The sequence below is a fragment of the Cryptomeria japonica genome, unplaced genomic scaffold (genome assembly GCF_030272615.1).
Source record: "Cryptomeria japonica unplaced genomic scaffold, Sugi_1.0 HiC_scaffold_478, whole genome shotgun sequence".
Taxonomy (NCBI): domain Eukaryota; kingdom Viridiplantae; phylum Streptophyta; class Pinopsida; order Cupressales; family Cupressaceae; genus Cryptomeria; species Cryptomeria japonica.
In genome coordinates, this window is record NW_026729298.1 from 12,501 (window position 1) to 35,000 (window position 22,500).

At 60.9% G+C, this 22,500-nt stretch overlaps 2 non-coding genes across 2 annotated transcripts; both read left to right on the forward strand.

Moving 5' to 3' along the window:
* Positions 1-11,477: 11,477 nt before the first annotated feature.
* Positions 11,478-11,596, forward strand: LOC131871867 (5S ribosomal RNA). The gene has a single exon (XR_009370059.1). It is a non-coding gene; the product is annotated as a 5S ribosomal RNA (ribosomal RNA).
* Positions 11,597-19,392: 7,796 nt separating this feature from the next.
* Positions 19,393-19,511, forward strand: LOC131871878 (5S ribosomal RNA). Its single transcript, XR_009370070.1, has one exon. It is a non-coding gene; the product is annotated as a 5S ribosomal RNA (ribosomal RNA).
* The last annotated feature ends 2,989 nt before the right edge of the window (positions 19,512-22,500 follow it).

The following is a 22,500-nucleotide window of genomic DNA, read 5'->3' on the forward strand; positions in this document are numbered from 1 at the left end:
AGGAGAGGAGGGATGCAGCCAAGAAAGCAATCAGGGCTCGAGGCAAGGGATGCATCAAGGATAGCAATCATGTTGTGAGGCGAGATTCCAAAGGCTAAACGTGAGAGGCTGCAGGGTCGACTCAGAGAGGTCTATGCATGTGAGAGGCTGAAAGCAAGGTCGACTCGGAGCGGTCTATGCATCGGGCGCGCTTGGGGCGACTACCAGTGCCAACCCCTTATCCCGCGACGCGTCCGACAAAGAGAACGTTCCAAGGCGGCAGAGGAGGTTACCAGCCGAAGGATGCAGTAGCAATAACAGGTATAGTTCCGCGGCGGCCGAGAAGACTCACCGCATAGGAATCGGGATGCGAGGCGAGGGATGCGGCGGGAAGGCCCCGACGGCTAAACGGAAGAGGCTGCAGGGCCGCCTCGGAATGGTCCAAGCATCGGATGCGATTGGGACGACTACCAGTGCCAACCCCTTATCCCGCGATGCGTCCGATACACAGATAGTTCCAAGGCGGCCGAGGAGCCTCACCGCATATCAATCGGGGTGCGAGGCGAGGGATGGGGCGGGAAGGCCCCAACGGCTAGACGGAAGAGGCTTCAGGGCCACCTCGGAATGGTCCAAGCATCGGACGCGCTTGGGGCGACTGCCAGTGCCAACCCCTTATCCCGCGATGCGTCCGATACACAGATGGTTCCAAGGCGGCCGAGGAGCCTCACCGCATAGCAATCGGGGGTGCGAGGCGAGGGATGGGGCGGGAAGGCCCCAACGGCTAGACGGAAGAGGCTTCAGGGCCGCCTAGGAATGGTCCAAGCATCGGACACGCTTGGGGCGACTACCAGTGACAGCCCCCTATCCCGCGATGCGTCCGATACGAAGATGGTTCCAAGGCGGCCGAGGAGCCTCACCGCATAGCAATCGGGGTGCGAGGTGGGGGATGCGGCGAGATGGCCCCAACGGCTAGACGGAAGAGGCCACAGGGCCGCGTCGGAATAGTCCAAGCATCGGACGCGCTTGGGGCGACTACCAGTGACAACCCCTTATCCCGCGATGCGTCCGATACGAAGATAGTTCCAAGGCGGCCGAGGAGCCTCACCGCATAGCAATCGGGGTGCGAGGTGGGGGATGCGGCGAGATGGCCCCAACGGCTAGACGGAAGAGGCTGCAGGGCCGCCTCGGAATAGTCCAAGCATCGGACGCGCTTGGGGCCACTACCAGTGACAACCCCTTATCCCGCAATGCGTCCGATACGAAGATAGTTCCAAGGCGGCCGAAGAGCCTCACCGCATAGCAATCGGGGTGCGAGGTGGGGGATGCGGCGAGATGGCCCCAACGGCTAGACGGAAGAGGCCACAGGGCCGCCTCGGAATAGTCCAAGCATCGGACGCGCTTGGGGCGACTACCAGTGACAACCCCTTATCCCGCGATGCGTCCGATACGAAGATAGTTCCCAGGCGGCCGAGGAGCCTCACCGCATAGCAATCGGGGTGCGAGGCGAGGGATGCGGCGAGATGGCCCCAAAGGCTAGACGGAAGAGGCTGCAGGGCTGCCTCGGAATAGTCCAAGCATCGGACGCGCTTGGGGCGACTACCACTGCCAACCCCTTATCCCGCGATGCGTCCGATACACAGATAGTTCCGAGGCGGCCGAGGAGGTGGGGGATGCAGCGAGATGGCCCCAACGGCTAGACGGAAGAGGCTGCAGGGCCGCCTCGGAATAGTCCAAGCATCGGACGCGCTTGGGGCGACTACCAGTGACAACCCCTTATCCCGCGATGCGTCCGATACACAGATAGTTCCGAGGCGGCCAAGGAGCCTCACCGCATAGCAATCGTGGTGCGAGGTGGGGGATGCGGCGAGATGGCCCCAACGGCTAGACGGAAGAGGCTGCAGGGCCGCCTCGGAATGGTCCAAGCATCGGATGCGCTTGGGGCGACTACCACTGCCAACCCCTTATCCCGCGATGCGTCCGATACACAGATAGTTCCAAGGCGGCCGAGGAGCCTCACAGCATAGCAATCAGGGTGCGAGGCGAGGGATGCGGCGAGAAAGCCCCAACGGCTAGAGGGAAGAGGCTTCAGGTCCGCCTCGGAATGGTCCAAGCATCGGACGCGCTTGGGGCGACTACCAGTGACAACCCCTTATCCCGCGACGCGTCCGATACACAGATAGTTCCAAGGCGGCCGAGGAGCCTCACCGCATAGCAATCGGGGTGCGAGGCGAGGGATGCGGCGAGAAGGACCCAACGGCTACACGGAAGAGGCTTCGGGGCCGCCTCGGAATGGTCCAAGCATCGGACGCGCTTGGGGCGACTACCAGTGACAACCCCTTATCCCGCGACGCGTCCGATACACAGATAGTTCCAAGGCGGCCGAGGAGCCTCACCGCATAGCAATCGGGGTGCGAGGCGAGGGATGCGGCGAGAAGGACCCAACGGCTACACGGAAGAGGCTTCGGGGCCGCCTCGGAATGGTCCAAGCATCGGACGCGCTTGGGGCGACTACCAGTGACAACCCCTTATCCCGCGACGCGTCCGATACACAGATAGTTCCAAGGCGGCCGAGGAGCCTCACCGCATAGCAATCGGGGTGCGAGGCGAGGGATGCGGCGAGAAGGACCCAACGGCTAGACGGAAGAGGCTTCGGGTCCGCCTCGGAATGGTCCAAGCATCGGACGCGCTTGGGGCGACTACCAGTGACAACCCCTTATCCCGCGACGCGTCCGATACACAGATAGTTCCAAGGCGGCCGAGGAGCCTCACCGCATAGCAATCGGGGTGCGAGGCGAGGGATGCGGCGAGAAGGACCCAACGGCTAGACGGAAGAGGCTTCGGGTCCGCCTCGGAATGGTCCAAGCATCGGACGCGCTTGGGGCGACTACCAGTGACAACCCCTTATCCCGCGACGCGTCCGATACACAGATAGTTCCAAGGCGGCCGAGGAGCCTCACCGCATAGCAATCGGGGTGCGAGGCGAGGGATGCGGCGAGAAGGACCCAACGGCTAGACGGAAGAGGCTTCGGGTCCGCCTCGGAATGGTCCAAGCATCGGACGCGCTTGGGGCGACTACCAGTGACAACCCCTTATCCCGCGACGCGTCCGATACACAGATAGTTCCGAGGCGGCCGAGGAGCCTCACCGCATAGCAATCGGGGTGCGAGGCGAAGGATGCGGCGAGAAGGACCCAACGGCTAGACGGAAGAGGCTTCGGGTCCGCCTCGGAATGGTCTAAGCATCGGACGCGCTTGGGGCGACTACCAGTGACAACCCCTTATCCCGCGACGCGTCCGATACACAGATAGTTCCAAGGCGGCCGAGGAGCCTCACCGCATAGCAATCGGGGTGCGAGGCGAGGGATGCGGCGAGAAGGACCCAACGGCTAGACGGAAGAGGCTTCAGGGCCGCCTCGGAATGGTCCAAGCATCGAACGCGCTTGGGGCGACTACCAGTGACAACCCCTTATCCCGCGACGCGTCCGATACACAGATAGTTCCGAGGCGGCCGAGGAGCCTCACCGCATAGCAATCGGGGTGCGAGGCGAGGGATGCGGCGAGAAGGACCCAACGGCTAGACGGAAGAGGCTTCAGGGCCGCCTCGGAATGGTCCAAGCATCGGACGCGCTTGGGGCGACTACCAGTGACAACCCCTTATCCCGCGACGCGTCCGATACACAGATAGTTCCGAGGCGGCCGAGGAGCCTCACCGCATAGCAATCGGGGTGCGAGGCGAGGGATGCGGCGAGAAGGACCCAACGGCTAGACGGAAGAGGCTTCAGGGCCGCCTCGGAATGGTCCAAGCATCGGACGCGCTTGGGGCGACTACCAATGACAACCCCTTATCCCGCGACGCGTCCGATACACAGATAGTTCCGAGGCGGCCGAGGAGCCTCACCGCATAGCAATCGGGGTGCGAGGCGAGGGATGCGGCGAGAAGGACCCAACGGCTAGACGGAAGAGGCTTCAGGGCCGCCTCGGAATGGTCCAAGCATCGGACGCGCTTGGGGCGACTACCAGTGACAACCCCTTATCCCGCGACGCGTCCGATACACAGATAGTTCCGAGGCGGCCGAGGAGCCTCACCGCATAGCAATCGGGGTGCGAGGCGAGGGATGCGGCGAGAAGGACCCAACGGCTAGACGGAAGAGGCTTCAGGGCCGCCTCGGAATGGTCCAAGCATCGGACGCGCTTGGGGCGACTACCGTTGCCAACCCCTTATCCCGCGATGCGTCTGATACACAGATAGTTCCGAGGCGGCCGAGGAGCCTCACCGCATAGCAATCGGGTTGCGAGGCAGATTATTGGGAAGGGAACCCCCTGGGATGCGGCTCAAGCAGTGCCCAAAGGGACTGGAATGCGGAATCACATCGAGAGACCCAAATGCTATACGAGGGCTCAAATCGAATTATCGATTTGGCCACGACATGGACGCATCGGAACGACTACCTTTGCCGAACCACTCGCAATTGCATCCATACCGAAACCAATAGACATTTCCGTTAGAGCCCTCGCATAGCATTCGGGAATCTCGCATGCCCCTCTAAATCGACCAATGCTGGCGCTCAATGAAAATCCGAGCGCTACCACCGTTCGAGCGCCAGCATTGGTCGAGTTAGAGGGGCACGGGGGAGAATGCTCCAGTCAACACCTCCCCTATATAAGTTATTTGTCCGATTCTCGCACAACCGTAGTCTGCCTCGTCGAATCAAACAACGGTCCCAGATTCCGACTTCCGTTCCGTAGAGACCCAAAAGCTAGATGGAGGCTCGCAAGAAAGAGAGTCGGCGCATAGCAATCGGGTTTCTCGAACGTTTAGGGACCGAGCTCACTTGCGGATAGGGCAAAATCCGCCAAGCAACCCAAAAGCTAGACGGGGGCTCGAATCGAATCGCCTAGGCGGCCACAACAACGACGTGTTGGATCGACTACCAGTGCCAAACCATTCAGCAAGACTAGTCTGTGTCGAGGCCGGATAGAGATTCTCAGAGAGCGCCCGCATAGCATTTAGGAGACCTGCCGCGTCCCTCACACTCGACAAATGGTGGTGCACGTTTATAAATCCGAGCGATCCCAACCCTTTCAAGCACCAACATCGGTCGAGATAGAGGGGCACGGAGGGGGCTGCGTGAGACAACACAGTCCCCTATATAAGTTATTTGTCCGATTCTCACACATCCGAAGAATGGTCATCAAATCGGACAACAGCCCAAACTTCCGACTTCCGTCCCAGAAAGCCCAAGAGCTATCTAAAACGTTCATGGCCGGAACTCGATCGCGGCTATACCAGTCCGCCAAGCAACCCAAAAGCTAGACTGGAGCTCTAGTCGAATCACCTCTGTGGCCATTGCAAGGACGTGTTGGAGCGACTACCATTGCCGAACCATTCCGCAGGTCGAGTCCATACCAAGGCCGCATAGAGATTCACGATGAGCTCCTGCATAGCAATCAGGAGACTTGCCGTGTCCATCACAATCGATAAATCCTGGTGCAAGATTTTTGCATCCGAGCGCTCCAACCAGTCGAGCACCAGCATCAATCGACATAAACGGGCACGGGGGGAGGATGCTCGAGAACACTACCTCCCCTATATAAGTTATTTGTCCGATTCTCAAGCAGCCGAAGTCTGGTCATCGAATCGGGTCAAAGACCACAACTTCCGACTTTACCCACAATGCAAGTCATCGAATCGAACATCGGCCCCCGAGTCGGACTCCATGCGTATGTCAGGTCATCGGACCCAAATTCCGCCTTCCTGCGCATGGCGGGCCATCAATATCAACTCGGTCATCGGACCCAAACTCCGCCTTTTTGCGTATGGCACGCCTTCAAATCGGTCATCGGACCCAAATTCCGCCTTCCTGTGCATGGCGGGCCATCAACATCAACTCGGTCATCGGACCCAAATTCCGCCTTTCTGCGCATGGCACGCCATCAACTCGGTCATCGGACCCAAATTCCGCCTTCCTGCGCATGGCAGGTCATCGGACACAAATTCAGACCTCGCCAATATGCCTACGTATCGAATCGGTCATCGGACCCAACTTCCGACTTCATCCATACTGTAGGGTCTTTGAGGTTGGCGCGGTGCGCTCAACCCAGGGAGTCGACCCATCGAAGCATACACCTCCCCTATATAAGCTATTTGTCCGATTCCCACACCTGTGTAGTTTGCACCTCTGACCAGGACATCGACCCCAACTTCCGAACTCGACTGCAACGACGGCACCAGCGCCTTGGTGCGCACCTTGCGACGCACAGTCCCAACATTCGCCTTCCTGCACATGGCAGGTCATCGGACCCAAATTCCGACCTCGCGAGTATGCCTACATATCGAATCGGTCATCGGACCCAACTTCCGACTTCATCCATACCGTAGGGTCTTTGAGGTTGGCGCGGTGCGCTCAACCCGGGGAGTCGACCCAACGAAGCATACACCTCCCCTATATAAGCTATTTGTCCGATTCCCACACCTGTGTAGTTTGCACCTCCGATCAAGACATCGACCCCAACTTCCGAACTCGCCTCCAACGACCGAACCAGCGCCTTGGTGCGCACCTTGCAACGCACAGTGCCAACATTCGCCTTCCTGCACGTGGCAGGTCATCGGACCCAAATTCCGACCTCGCGAGTATGCCTACATATCGAATCGGTCATCGGACCCAACTTCCGACTTCATCCATACCGTAGGGTCTTTGAGGTTGGCGCGGTGCGCTCAACCCGGGGAGTCGACCCAACGAAGCATACACCTCCCCTATATAAGCTATTTGTCCGATTCCCACACCTGTGTAGCTTGCACCTCCGATCAGGACATCGACCCCAACTTCCGAACTCGACTAAAAAGACCGCACCAGCGCCTTGGTGTGCACCTTGCAACGCACAGTGTCAACATTCGCCTTCCTGCACATGGCAGGTCATCGGACCCAAATTCCGACCTCATGAGCATACCTACTAATCGAATTGGTCATCGGACCCAACTTCCGACTTCATCCATACCGTAGGGTCTTTGAGGTTGGCGCGGTGCGCTCAACCTGGGGAGTCGACCCATCGAAGCATACACCTCCCCTATATAAGCTATTTGTCCGATTCCGACACCTGTGTAGTTTGCACCTCCGCTCAGGACATCGACCCCAACTTCCGAACTCGCCTGCAACGACCGAACCAGCGCCTTGGTGCGCACCAAAAGTGCGCACTTTTGGAGGGCACTTTTGTGCGCTCCAAAGGTGCGCACTTTTGGAGGGCACTTTTCTGCGCTCCAAAGGTGCGCACTTTTGGAGGGCACTTTTTGGAGGGCACTTTTCTGCGCTCCAAAGGTGCGCACTTTTGGAGGGCACTTTTTGGAGGGCACTTTTCTGCGCTCCAAAGGTGCGCACTTTTGGAGGGCACTTTTTGGAGGGCACTTTTCTGCGCTCCAAAGGTGCGCACTTTTGGAGGGCACTTTTTGGAGGGCACTTTTCTGCGCTCCAAAGGTGCGCACTTTTGGAGGGCACTTTTTGGAGGGCACTTTTCTGCGCTCCAAAGGTGCGCACTTTTGGAGGGCACTTTTCTGCGCTCCAAAGGTGCGCACTTTTGGAGGGCACTTTTTGGAGGGCACTTTTCTGCGCTCCAAAGGTGCGCACTTTTGGAGGGCACTTTTTGGAGGGCACTTTTCTGCGCTCCAAAGGTGCGCACTTTTGGAGGGCACTTTTTGGAGGGCACTTTTCTGCGCTCCAAAGGTGCGCACTTTTGGAGGGCACTTTTGTGCACTCCAAAGGTGCGCACTTTTGGAGGGCACTTTTCCTGTGCTCCAAAGGTGCACACCTAGGTGAGCACCTTCGACCACACCTTGTAGCACACCAAACTCTGACTTTCGACTTCATCCGCAATGCAGGGTCTTTGAGGTTGGCGCAATGCGCACAACCAGGGGAGTCGACCCATCAAACCCAACACCTCCCCTATATAAGCTATTTGTCTGATTCTCATACATGCGTAGCCTGCAGGAGCAATTAGGACATCGACCCCAACTTTCGGCTTCTAAACGAAAACAAGGTCTTTGAGGTTGGTGTAATGCGAACAACTAGGGGAGTCAACCCATCAAACCCAACACCTCCCCTATATAAGCTATTTGTCTGATTCTCATACATGTGTAGTCTACAGGAGCAATTAGGACATCGACCCCAACTTTTGACTTCTTAACGAAAACAAGGTCTTTGAGGTTGACGTAATGCGCACAACCAGGGGAGTCGACCCATCAAACCCAACACCTCCCCTATATAAGCTATTTGTCCGATTCTCATACATGTGTAGCCTGCAGGAGCCATTAGGACATTGACCCCAACTTTTGACTTCTTAACGAAAACAAGGTCTTTGAGGTTGGCGTAATGCGCACAACCAAGGGAGTTGACCCATCAAACCCAACACCTCCCCTATATAAGCTATTTGTCTGATTCTCATACATGTGTAGCCTGCAACAACGATTAGGACATCCACCCCAACTTCTGAATTCGTCTGCGTTGACCGCACCAAAGGTGCACGCCTTGGTGCTCACCAAAATCCGACTTCCGACTTCTTCTGCTATGCGGGGTCTTTGAGGTTGGCGCAGTGCGCACAACCAGGGGAGTCAACCCACCGAATGCAACACCTCCCCTATATAAGCTATTTGTCTGATTCTCATACATGCGTAGACTGCAGCAATGATTAGGACATCCACCCCAACTTTTGACTTCTTAAACAAGACAGGGTCTTTGAAGTTGGTGCAGTGCACACAACCAGGGGAGTCGACCCATCAAACGCAACACCTCCCCTATATAAAGCTATTTGTCCGATTCTCATACGTGTAGTCTGCAGCAGCGATTAGGACATCGACCCCAACTTCCGAATTCGTTTGCATTGACCGCACCAAAGGTGCACGCCTTGGTGTGCACCCTGGAGTGCACTTTGGTGCTCACCTCGGTGCACACTTTGGTGTGCACCTCGGTGTGCACCAAAGGTGCGCACCTTGGAGCGCACCAAAGGTGTACACTTTGGAGCGCACCACATAGGGTCTTTGAGAGGTTGGCGCAGTGCGCACACCAAGGTGGGTGTTGAGGTGCGTGCCGAGGTGGGTGGGTGCTAGGGTGCGCTCCATGGTGGGTGCCAGGGTGGGTGCGTGCTAGGGTGGATTCCAAAGAGGGTCATAGGGTGGGTGCCAAGGTGGGTTGGTGATATAGTGGGTTCAAAGGTGGGTACTAGGGTGGGTTCCAAGGTGGGTCACAAGTTGGGTGCCAGGATGCGTGGGTGTTAGGTTGGGTGCCAAGGTGGGCTCCTGCGTGGGTGGGTGCTAGGGTGGGTTTCAAGGTGGACGCGAGGGCGGGTGCCAAGGTGGGTAACAAGTTGGGTGTTAGGATGGGTGAGTGCTAGAGTGGGTGCCAAGGTGGGTGGGTGCTAAGGTGGATGCCAAGGTGGTTCACAGGGTGGGTGGGTTCTAGGGTGAGTTCCAAGGTGGGTCACAGGTTCAGTGCTAGGGTGGGTGTCAAGGCGGGTGTCGAGGTGCCTGGGTGCTAGGGTGTGGATGCCAATGTGGGTCATAGGGTGGGTACTAGGGTGGGCTGCAATGTGGGTGCCAAGGTGGGTAACATGCTCGGTGGGTTCTAAATTGGGTGCCAGGGTGGGTGTGCACCCACCTTGCCCGAGGTGGGTGCCAAGGTGCCAGTGTGGGTGGGTGCTAAGGTGGATGCCAAGGTGGGTGAGAAGGTGGGTGATAGGTTGAGTGGTAGGATGGGTGGGTGCCAAGATGGGTCACAGGGTGGGTGCAAGGGTGGGTAGGTGCTAGGGTTGGTGTCAGGGTGGGTGGGTGCTAGGTTGGGTTCCAAGGTGGGTGCGAGGGTGAGTGTCAAGGTGGGTCACAGGTTAGGTGCTAGGATGGGTGAGTGCTAGGGTGCAAAGGTGCCAGGGTGGGTGCTAGGATGGGTCGATGCTAGGGTGAGTGGCAAGGTGGGTCCACAAGTGTCAAGGTGGGTGCCGAGGTGGGTGCCAAGTCGGCGACTGCTATGGTGGATGCCAAGGTGGGTCACGGGGTGGGTGCCAAGTTGCTAGGTTGGGTTCCAAGGTGGGTGCCAACGTGGGTGCTAGGGTGCGTGGGTTAAAGGGTGTGTCACAACGTGGGTGCCAGGATGGGTGCGCACCCACACTGGCCAAGACGGGTGCGGGTGCAAGGTTGGGTTCCAAGCCCGGTCACAGGCTGGGTGCTAGGATGGGTGGGTGCCAAGGTGGGCACCAGGGTGGGTGCACCCACCCTGGCCAAGGTGGGTCACGGGGTGGGTCCTAGGGTGGGTAACGGGGTGGGTACTAAGGTGCGTGCCAAGGTGGGTCATAGGGTGGGTGCCAAGGTGGGCACCAGGGTGGGTGTGCACCAACCCTAGCCAGGGTAGGTCACGGGGTGGTTGTCGGGGTGGGCGTCAAGGAGCCAAGGTGGGTGGCAAGTAGCCAAGTTGCGTGCCAAGGTGGGTGTCGGGGTGGGTGCCAAGGATCCAAGGTGGGTGCCAAGGAACCAAGGTGGGTGTCTGGGTGGGTGCCGAGGTGGGAGCCAGGGTGGGTCCCAAGGTGAGTGCAAAGGTGGGTGCCAGGGTCAAGGTGAGTGCCAATGTGGGTTCCAAGGTGCCAGGGTCAGGGTGAGTGCCAATGTGGGTTCAAAGGTGCTAAGTTGGGTGCGAGGTTGGGTGCGAGGGTGGGTGGGTGCCAAGGTGTGCTAGGTGGAAGCCCGGGTGGGTCGGCATCCCATGGGTGTCGAGTTGGGTGCCTGATGGGTGCTTCTTGTCAAGTTTTAGTCGTCGGGACTCATTTCGAGCCTTAGAGGTCGTTTCTTGTCCGGTTGCCCTGTCTTCGACCTGGGAACCCAATTTTGGTCCTCGGGTCCCATTTTTTTTTGTCTCGCATCCCACTTTTGGCCTGTGGCCTTTTCGGGGTCGATTCTCGTTTTGGGCATCAGAGCATGTTTCTTCTCCTAAAACCCAATATTTGTTTATTAAGTCTCGGAACACATTTTTGTTCTCGTGGACCCATCATGGGTCTTGGAACGCATTTGTGGTCCTTGGGTCCCATTTTGCATCCCGAAACTTGTGTTTTGGTGCTTGATCCCTATTTTGGGTGCCCACCTTGCACCAAGTGCGCACCCGGGGCAAACCGAGCGCCTTGGTGCACCGGGGCAAGATCGAGCGTGCACCCGAGGCGCCCCGAACATGCACCAAGGTGCACTCGGCCCACATGTGAGCGCAGGTCGTTGCGCCCGAGGTGGTGTGTGGGCACCGCGTTGCAGACGGGACACTGCACGCACACGACGCCCCCTCCAGGTGCACGCACGTAGGCCGGGCCGGGTGCACACCCGACGCCCTAGCAAGGTGCGCGCACCCGGGCAGGGCTCACACTTGGCGAACGGGGCGCACTTCGCGAGGGAGGGTGTGCACCTCGACGGGGGTGGGTGGCCGGGGTGGATTCGCACGTGGGTCGCGGTTTGCTAAGTACACACTGCGACAAGCTCATAACGGGTGCGATCATACCAGCGTTAGTGCACCGGATCCCATCAGAACTCCGCAGTTAAGCGCGCTTGGGCCGGAGTAGTACTGGGATGGGTGACCTCCCGGGAAGTCCCGGTGTTGCACCCTTTTTTAGTTTTTCGCCGGGCGTCGCAATGCTATTTGAATAAACCTTTTGCCCGTTTGCGTTCTCGTCGGGGCCGGGCCGGGCCGGGGTGCGCTGCCCGCACTACCGCGCGCGCGGGGGGCGACACCGAGCGCGCACCCGAGGCGCCCCGAGCACACAGGCCACGGTGCAACCCGGGCGTTGTGCGCGCACCCCGGTGCGCCCGAGGTGCTGCGCGCGCACCCAGGTGAAATCGGTGTGCACCTCGGCCAGTGCGCGCTCGGTCGAGTCGCGCACGTTGGCCAAGGTGCACGGTGATGTTTCTTACTCTAAGGTTCCGCACCAGACGCCCGGGACAGGTGAGCGAAGCTGGGCGGGGCCGGGTGCGCGGCCGGGGCAGGTGCACGCAGCTGGAGAGAGCTTTGGAGCACACTTCGGAGCGCACCAATGATGCGCTCCATTCAAAAGTTTCCTGAAAAGGCAAAAAAAGTTGAGATTATAGAATTTCCCACTTGAGAGATTGTAAAAAAAAAAAATTTAAAATGAAGGAAACGCGGGTGCCAAGGTGTGCGCAGCCCAGCCCACCCTGGCGAAGGTGCACGCAAGGTGCGCACCCGAGGCAAACCGGACAATTAACCCAACTTTCGACTTCGCGCGCACCTTGGAGCGCACTTCGGAGCGCTCCTTGGTGCGCACCAATCTTGGGCACCTCGGAGTGCACCATGGCGCCCACCAAGGTGCGCACCCGGGGCAAACCGAGCTCCGACTTCGTGCGCACCTTGGAGCGCACGAAAGGTGCGCACCATGGCGCCCACCAAGGTGCGCAGCCCAGCCAAGGCGTGCGCATCAAGGTGCGCACCCTGGCGAAGGTGCGCACCCGGGGCAAACCGAGCTCCGACTTCGTGCGCACCTTGGAGCGCACAAAAGGTGCGCAACCCAGCCAAGGTGTGCGCACCCCGGTCAAACCGAGCTCCGAATCGTGCGCACCAGAGGTGCACGCCATCGTGCGCACCTTGGAGCACACTTCGGAGCCCTCCTTGGTGCGCGCCGATGTTGCGCACCTCGGAGCGCACCCGGGGAAAACAATGCAATTAACCCGACTTTCGACTTCGTGGGCACCTCGGAGCGCTCTCGGGTTCGCACCTCGGAGCACACCGAGGTGCGCACCTTTGATGCGCTGCCTTCACCAATTTCCAGAAAAGGCAAGAAAACATTGAGAAGGTGTGCGCACCGAGGTGCCCACCCTGGCGAAGGTGCACGCGAGGTGCGCACCCGGGGCAAACCGGGCTCCGACTTCGTGCACGCCGCACCTTGGAGCACACTTCGGAGCGCTCCTTGGTGCGCACCAGGGCGCGCAACCCAGCCGAGGTGCCCACCCCGGCGAAGGTGCACGCGAGGTGCGCACCCGGGGCAAACCGGGCTCCGACTTCGTGCACGCCATGGTGCCCACCGCGGCGAAGGTGCACGCGAGGTGCGCACCCGGGGCAAACCGGGCTCCGACTTCGTGCACGCCGCACCTTGGAGCACACTTCGGAGCGCTCCTTGGTGCGCACCATGGTGCCCACCAGGGCGCGCAACCCCGCCGAAGGTGCACGCGAGGTGCGCACCCGGGGCAAACCGGGCTCCGACTTCGTGCACGCCGCACCTTGGAGCACACTTCGGAGCGCTCCTTGGTGCGCACCATGGTGCCCACCAGGGCGCGCAACCCCGCCGAAGGTGCACGCGAGGTGCGCACCCGGGGCAAACCGGGCTCCGACTTCGTGCACGCCATGGTGCGCACCGCGGCGAAGGTGCGCACCCGGGGCAAACCGGGCTCCGACTTCGTGCACGCCGCACCTTGGAGCACACTTCGGAGCGCTCCTTGGTGCGCACCAGGGCGCGCAACCCAGCCGAGGTGCCCACCCCGGCGAAGGTGCACGCGAGGTGCGTACCCGGGGCAAACCGGGCTCCGACTTCGTGCACGCCGCACCTTGGAGCACACTTCGGAGCGCTCCTTGGTGCGCACCATGGTGCCCACCAGGCCGCGCAACCCAGCCAAGGTGTGCGCACCAAGGTGCACGCGAGGTGCGCACCCGGGGCAAACCGGGGTCCGACTTCGTGCACGCCGCACCTTGGAGCACACATCGGGGCGCTCCCGGGTTCGCACCGGCGTTGCGCACCGTGGTGGGCACCTCGGAGCACACCAAGGTGGGCAGCGAGGTGCGCACCTTTGATGCGATGCCTTCACTAATTTCCATAAAAGGCAAAAAAAAAACGAGATTTTAAAATTTCCGTTTTGAAAGATAGTGAGAAAAAGGGAATGCTGGTGCCATCTTGAGCCCGCCCTGGTGCGCAGCCCAGCCAAGGTGTGCGCACCAAGGTGCCCACCCTGGCGAAGGTGCGCGCCCGGGCAATTAACCCAACTTCCAACTTCGCGCGCGCCAGGGTGGGAGCGCACCCAACAACCGGGCCTGGGAAGAGCCAATGCGAGAAACCCCACCAAACGCTCTGACAAAAAAAGAGGGGGCGCTCCAGTAACCCCGCTTCGGAGCGCACCCTGGGCAAACCCAGCCAAGGTGCCCACCCCGGCCAAGGTGCAGGCGAGGTGCGCACCCGGGGCAAACCGGGCTCCGACAACGTGCACGCCGCACCTTGGAGCACACTTCGTAGCGCTCCCGGGTGCGCACCTCAGAGCACACCAAGGTGGGCAGCGAGGTGCGCACCTTTGATGCGCTGCCTTCACTAATTTCCAGAAAAGGCAAAAAAAAAAGGAGATTTTAAAATTTCCGTTTTGAAAGATAGTGAAAAAAACGGAACGCGCGTGCCATCTTGAGCCCGCCCTGGTGCGCAGCCCAGGTAAGGTGCCCACCCTGGCAAAGGTGCGCACCCGGGCAATTAACCCTACTTCCGACTTCGTGCGCGCCAGGGTGGCAACCGGGCCTCGGAAGAGCCAATGCGAGAAACCCCACCAAACGCTCCGACAAAAAAAGAGGCGGCGCTCCAATAACCCCGCTTCGGAGCGCAGCCGGGGCAAACCCAGCCAAGGTGCCCACCCCGACGAAGGTGCACGCGAGGTGCGCACCCGGGGCAAACCGGGCTCCGACAACGTGCACGCAGCACCTTGGAGCACACTTCGAAGCACTCCCGGGTGCCCACCGGCGTTGCGCACCGTGGTGGGCAGCGAGGTGCGCACCTTTGATGCGCTGCCTTCACTAATTTCCAGAAAAAGGCAAAAAAAAATGAGATTTTAAAATTTCCGTTTTGAAAGATAGTGAAAAAAAAGGAACGCGGGTGCCATCTTGAGCCCGCCCTGGTGCGCAGCCCAGGCAAGGCATGCGCACCAAGGTGCCCACCCGAGGTGCACACCCGGGGCAAACCGGGCTCCGACTTCGTGCAGGCCGCACCTTGGAGCACACTTCGGAGCGCTCCTTGGTGCGCACCATGGTGCCCACCAGGGCGCGCAACCCAGCCAAGGTCTGCACACCAAGGTGCCCACCCCGGCGAAGGTGCACGCGAGGTGCGCACCCGGGGCAAACCGGGCTCCGACTTCGTGCACGCCATGGTGCCCACCGCGGCGAAGGTGCACGCGAGGTGCGCACCCGGGGCAAACCGGGCTCCGACTTCGTGCACGCCGCACCTTGGAGCACACTTCGGAGCGCTCCTTGGTGCGCACCATGGTGCCCACCAGGGCGCGCAACCCAGCCAAGGTGTGCGCACCAAGGTGCACGCGAGGTGCGCACCCGGGGCAAACCGGGGTCCGACTTCGTGCACGCCGCACCTTGGAGCACACATCGGAGCGCTCCCAGGTTCGCACCAGCGTTGCGCACCTTTGATGCGCTGCCTTCACTAATTTCCAGAAAAGGCAAAAAAAAATGAGATTTTAAAATTTCCGTTCTGAAAGATAGTGAAAAAAACGGAACGCGGGTGCCATCTTGAGCCCTTCCTGGTGCGCACCCCAGGCAAGTTGTGCGCACCAAGGTGCCCACCCTGGCGGAGGTGCGCGCCCGGGGCAATCCGGGCTCCGACTTCGTGCACTGCATGGTGCCCACCAAGGCGCGCAACCCAGCCAAGGTGCCCACCGCAGCGAAGGTGCACGCGAGGTGCGCACGCGAGGTGCACACCCGGGGCAAACCGGGCTCCGACTTCGTGCACGCCGCACCTTGGAGCACACTTCAGAGCGCTCCTTGGTGCGCACCAGGGCGCGCAACCCAGCCGAGGTGCCCACCCCGGTGAAGGTGCACGCGAGGTGCGCACCCGGGGCAAACCGGGCTCCGACTTCGTGCACGCCATGGTGCCCACCGCGGCGAAGGTGCGCACCCGGGGCAAACCGGGCTCCGACTTCGTGCACGCCGCACCTTGGAGCACACTTCGGAGCGCTCCTTGGTGCGCACCATGGTGCCCACCAGGCCGCGCAACCCAGCCAAGGTGTGCGCACCAAGGTGCACGCGAGGTGCGCACCCGGGGCAAACCGGGGTCCGACTTCGTGCACGCCGCACCTTGGAGCACACATCGGGGCGCTCCCGGGTTCGCACCGGCGTTGCGCACCGTGGTGGGCACCTCGGAGCACACCAAGGTGGGCAGCGAGGTGCGCACCTTTGATGCGATGCCTTCACTAATTTCCATAAAAGGCAAAAAAAAAACGAGATTTTAAAATTTCCGTTTTGAAAGATAGTGAGAAAAAGGGAATGCTGGTGCCATCTTGAGCCCGCCCTGGTGCGCAGCCCAGCCAAGGTTTGCGCACCAAGGTGCCCACCCTGGCGAAGGTGCGCGCCCGGGCAATTAACCCAACTTCCAACTTCGCGCGCGCCAGGGTGGGAGCGCACCCAACAACCGGGCCTGGGAAGAGCCAATGCGAGAAACCCCACCAAACTCTCTGACAAAAAAAGAGGGGGCGCTCCAGTAACCCCGCTTCGGAGCGCACCCTGGGCAAACCCAGCCAAGGTGCCCACCCCGGCCAAGGTGCAGGCGAGGTGCGCACCCGGGGCAAACCGGGCTCCGACAACGTGCACGCCGCACCTTGGAGCACACTTCGTAGCGCTCCCGGGTGCGCACCTCAGAGCACACCAAGGTGGGCAGCGAGGTGCGCACCTTTGATGCGCTGCCTTCACTAATTTCCAGAAAAGGCAAAAAAAAAAGGAGATTTTAAAATTTCCGTTTTGAAAGATAGTGAAAAAAACGGAACGCGCGTGCCATCTTGAGCCCGCCCTGGTGCGCAGCCCAGGTAAGGTGCCACCCTGGCAAAGGTGCGCACCCGGGCAATTAACCCTACTTCCGACTTCGTGCGCGCCAGGGTGGCAACCGGGCCTCGGAAGAGCCAATGCGAGAAACCCCACCAAACGCTCCGACAAAAAAAGAGGCGGCGCTCCAATAACCCCGCTTCGGAGCGCAGCCGGGGCAAACCAAGCCAAGGTGCCCACCCCGACGAAGGTGCACGCGAGGTGCGCACCCGGGGCAAACCGGGCTCCGACAACGTGCACGCAGCACCTTGGAGCACACTTCGAAGCACTCCCGGGTGCCCACCGGCGTTGCGCACCGTGGTGGGCAGCGAGGTGCGCACCTTTGATGCGCTGCCTTCACTAATTTCCAGAAAAAGGCAAAAAAAAATGAGATTTTAAAATTTCCGTTTTGAAAGATAGTGAAAAAAAAGGAACGCGGGTGCCATCTTGAGCCCGCCCTGGTGCGCAGCCCAGGCAAGGCATGCGCACCAAGGTGCCCACCCGAGGTGCACACCCGGGGCAAACCGGGCTCCGACTTCGTGCAGGCCGCACCTTGGAGCACACTTCGGAGCGCTCCTTGGTGCGCACCATGGTGCCCACCAGGGCGCACCCGAGGCAAACCGGGCTCCGACTTCGTGCACGCCGCACCTTGGAGCACACATCGGAGCGCTCCCAGGTTCGCACCAGCGTTGCGCACCTTTGATGCGCTGCCTTCACTAATTTCCAGAAAAGGCAAAAAAAAACGATATTTTAAAATTTCCGTTCTGAAAGATAGTGAAAAAAACGGAACGCGGGTGCCATCTTGAGCCCTTCCTGATGCGCAGCCCAGGCAAGTTGTGCGCACCAAGGTGCCCACCCTGGCGGAGGTGCGCGCCCGGGGCAAACCGGGCTCCGACTTCGTGCACTGCATGGTGCCCACCAAGGCGCGCAACCCAGCCAAGGTGCCCACCGCAGCGAAGGTGCACGCGAGGTGCGCACCCGAGGTGCACACCCGGGGCAAACCGGGCTCCGACTTCGTGCACGCCGCACCTTGGAGCACACTTCAGAGCGCTCCTTGGTACGCACCAGGGCGCGCAACCCAGCCAAGGTGCTCACCCCGGCGAAGGTGCACGCGAGGTGCGCACCCGGGGCAAACCGGGCTCGGACTTCGTGCACGCCGCACCTTGGAGCACACATCGGAGCGCTCCCGGGTTCGCACCAGCATTGCGCACCTTTGATGCGCTGCCTTCACTAATTTCCAGAAAAGGCAAAAAAAAGAAAAAAATGAGATTTTAAAATTTCCGTTTTGAAAGATAGTGAAAAAAACGGAACGCGGGTGCCATCTTGAGCCCGCCCTGGTGTGCAGCCCAGGCAAGTTGTGCGCACCAAGGCACCCACCCTGGCCAAGGTGGGTCACGGGGTGGGTCCTAGGGTGGGTAACGGGGTGGGTACTAAGGTGCGTGCCAAGGTGGGTCATAGGGTGGGTGCCAAGGTGGGCACCAGGGTGGGTGTGCACCAACCCTAGCCAGGGTAGGTCACGGGGTGGTTGTCGGGGTGGGCGTCAAGGAGCCAAGGTGGGTGGCAAGTAGCCAAGTTGCGTGCCAAGGTGGGTGTCGGGGTGGGTGCCAAGGATCCAAGGTGGGTGCCAAGGAACCAAGGTGGGTGTCTGGGTGGGTGCCGAGGTGGGAGCCAGGGTGGGTCCCAAGGTGAGTGCAAAGGTGGGTGCCAGGGTCAAGGTGAGTGCCAATGTGGGTTCCAAGGTGCCAGGGTCAGGGTGAGTGCCAATGTGGGTTCAAAGGTGCTAAGTTGGGTGCGAGGTTGGGTGCGAGGGTGGGTGGGTGCCAAGGTGTGCTAGGTGGAAGCCCGGGTGGGTCGGCATCCCATGGGTGTCGAGTTGGGTGCCTGATGGGTGCTTCTTGTCAAGTTTTAGTCGTCGGGACTCATTTCGAGCCTTAGAGGTCGTTTCTTGTCCGGTTGCCCTGTCTTCGACCTGGGAACCCAATTTTGGTCCTCGGGTCCCATTTTTTTTTGTCTCGCATCCCACTTTTGGCCTGTGGCCTTTTCGGGGTCGATTCTCGTTTTGGGCATCAGAGCATGTTTCTTCTCCTAAAACCCAATATTTGTTTATTAAGTCTCGGAACACATTTTTGTTCTCGTGGACCCATCATGGGTCTTGGAACGCATTTGTGGTCCTTGGGTCCCATTTTGCATCCCGAAACTTGTGTTTTGGTGCTTGATCCCTATTTTGGGTGCCCACCTTGCACCAAGTGCGCACCCGGGGCAAACCGAGCGCCTTGGTGCACCGGGGCAAGATCGAGCGTGCACCCGAGGCGCCCCGAACATGCACCAAGGTGCACTCGGCCCACATGTGAGCGCAGGTCGTTGCGCCCGAGGTGGTGTGTGGGCACCGCGTTGCAGACGGGACACTGCACGCACACGACGCCCCCTCCAGGTGCACGCACGTAGGCCGGGCCGGGTGCACACCCGACGCCCTAGCAAGGTGCGCGCACCCGGGCAGGGCTCACACTTGGCGAACGGGGCGCACTTCGCGAGGGAGGGTGTGCACCTCGACGGGGGTGGGTGGCCGGGGTGGATTCGCACGTGGGTCGCGGTTTGCTAAGTACACACTGCGACAAGCTCATAACGGGTGCGATCATACCAGCGTTAGTGCACCGGATCCCATCAGAACTCCGCAGTTAAGCGCGCTTGGGCCGGAGTAGTACTGGGATGGGTGACCTCCCGGGAAGTCCCGGTGTTGCACCCTTTTTTAGTTTTTCGCCGGGCGTCGCAATGCTATTTGAATAAACCTTTTGCCCGTTTGCGTTCTCGTCGGGGCCGGGCCGGGCCGGGGTGCGCTGCCCGCACTACCGCGCGCGCGGGGGCGACACCGAGCGCGCACCCGAGGCGCCCCGAGCACACAGGCCACGGTGCAACCCGGGCGTTGTGCGCGCACCCCGGTGCGCCCGAGGTGCTGCGCGCGCACCCAGGTGAAATCGGTGTGCACCTCGGCCAGTGCGCGCTCGGTCGAGTCGCGCACGTTGGCCAAGGTGCACGGTGATGTTTCTTACTCTAAGGTTCCGCACCAGACGCCCGGGACAGGTGAGCGAAGCTGGGCGGGGCCGGGTGCGCGGCCGGGGCAGGTGCACGCAGCTGGAGAGAGCTTTGGAGCACACTTCGGAGCGCACCAATGATGCGCTCCATTCAAAAGTTTCCTGAAAAGGCAAAAAAAGTTGAGATTATAGAATTTCCCACTTGAGAGATTGTAAAAAAAAAAAATTTAAAATGAAGGAAACGCGGGTGCCAAGGTGTGCGCAGCCCAGCCCACCCTGGCGAAGGTGCACGCAAAGTGCGCACCCGAGGCAAACCGGACAATTAACCCAACTTTCGACTTCGCGCGCACCTTGGAGCGCACTTCGGAGCGCTCCTTGGTGCGCACCAATCTTGGGCACCTCGGAGTGCACCATGGCGCCCACCAAGGTGCGCACCCGGGGCAAACCGAGCTCCGACTTCGTGCGCACCTTGGAGCGCACGAAAGGTGCGCACCATGGCGCCCACCAAGGTGCGCAGCCCAGCCAAGGCGTGCGCATCAAGGTGCGCACCCTGGCGAAGGTGCGCACCCGGGGCAAACCGAGCTCCGACTTCGTGCGCACCTTGGAGCGCACAAAAGGTGCGCAACCCAGCCAAGGTGTGCGCACCCCGGTCAAACCGAGCTCCGAATCGTGCGCACCAGAGGTGCACGCCATCGTGCGCACCTTGGAGCACACTTCGGAGCCCTCCTTGGTGCGCGCCGATGTTGCGCACCTCGGAGCGCACCCGGGGAAAACAATGCAATTAACCCGACTTTCGACTTCGTGGGCACCTCGGAGCGCTCTCGGGTTCGCACCTCGGAGCACACCGAGGTGCGCACCTTTGATGCGCTGCCTTCACCAATTTCCAGAAAAGGCAAGAAAACATTGAGAAGGTGTGCGCACCGAGGTGCCCACCCTGGCGAAGGTGCACGCGAGGTGCGCACCCGGGGCAAACCGGGCTCCGACTTCGTGCACGCCGCACCTTGGAGCACACTTCGGAGCGCTCCTTGGTGCGCACCAGGGCGCGCAACCCAGCCGAGGTGCCCACCCCGGCGAAGGTGCACGCGAGGTGCGCACCCGGGGCAAACCGGGCTCCGACTTCGTGCACGCCATGGTGCCCACCGCGGCGAAGGTGCACGCGAGGTGCGCACCCGGGGCAAACCGGGCTCCGACTTCGTGCACGCCGCACCTTGGAGCACACTTCGGAGCGCTCCTTGGTGCGCACCATGGTGCCCACCAGGGCGCGCAACCCCGCCGAAGGTGCACGCGAGGTGCGCACCCGGGGCAAACCGGGCTCCGACTTCGTGCACGCCGCACCTTGGAGCACACTTCGGAGCGCTCCTTGGTGCGCACCATGGTGCCCACCAGGGCGCGCAACCCCGCCGAAGGTGCACGCGAGGTGCGCACCCGGGGCAAACCGGGCTCCGACTTCGTGCACGCCATGGTGCGCACCGCGGCGAAGGTGCGCACCCGGGGCAAACCGGGCTCCGACTTCGTGCACGCCGCACCTTGGAGCACACTTCGGAGCGCTCCTTGGTGCGCACCAGGGCGCGCAACCCAGCCGAGGTGCCCACCCCGGCGAAGGTGCACGCGAGGTGCGTACCCGGGGCAAACCGGGCTCCGACTTCGTGCACGCCGCACCTTGGAGCACACTTCGGAGCGCTCCTTGGTGCGCACCATGGTGCCCACCAGGCCGCGCAACCCAGCCAAGGTGTGCGCACCAAGGTGCACGCGAGGTGCGCACCCGGGGCAAACCGGGGTCCGACTTCGTGCACGCCGCACCTTGGAGCACACATCGGGGCGCTCCCGGGTTCGCACCGGCGTTGCGCACCGTGGTGGGCACCTCGGAGCACACCAAGGTGGGCAGCGAGGTGCGCACCTTTGATGCGATGCCTTCACTAATTTCCATAAAAGGCAAAAAAAAAACGAGATTTTAAAATTTCCGTTTTGAAAGATAGTGAGAAAAAGGGAATGCTGGTGCCATCTTGAGCCCGCCCTGGTGCGCAGCCCAGCCAAGGTGTGCGCACCAAGGTGCCCACCCTGGCGAAGGTGCGCGCCCGGGCAATTAACCCAACTTCCAACTTCGCGCGCGCCAGGGTGGGAGCGCACCCAACAACCGGGCCTGGGAAGAGCCAATGCGAGAAACCCCACCAAACGCTCTGACAAAAAAAGAGGGGGCGCTCCAGTAACCCCGCTTCGGAGCGCACCCTGGGCAAACCCAGCCAAGGTGCCCACCCCGGCCAAGGTGCAGGCGAGGTGCGCACCCGGGGCAAACCGGGCTCCGACAACGTGCACGCCGCACCTTGGAGCACACTTCGTAGCGCTCCCGGGTGCGCACCTCAGAGCACACCAAGGTGGGCAGCGAGGTGCGCACCTTTGATGCGCTGCCTTCACTAATTTCCAGAAAAGGCAAAAAAAAAAGGAGATTTTAAAATTTCCGTTTTGAAAGATAGTGAAAAAAACGGAACGCGCGTGCCATCTTGAGCCCGCCCTGGTGCGCAGCCCAGGTAAGGTGCCCACCCTGGCAAAGGTGCGCACCCGGGCAATTAACCCTACTTCCGACTTCGTGCGCGCCAGGGTGGCAACCGGGCCTCGGAAGAGCCAATGCGAGAAACCCCACCAAACGCTCCGACAAAAAAAGAGGCGGCGCTCCAATAACCCCGCTTCGGAGCGCAGCCGGGGCAA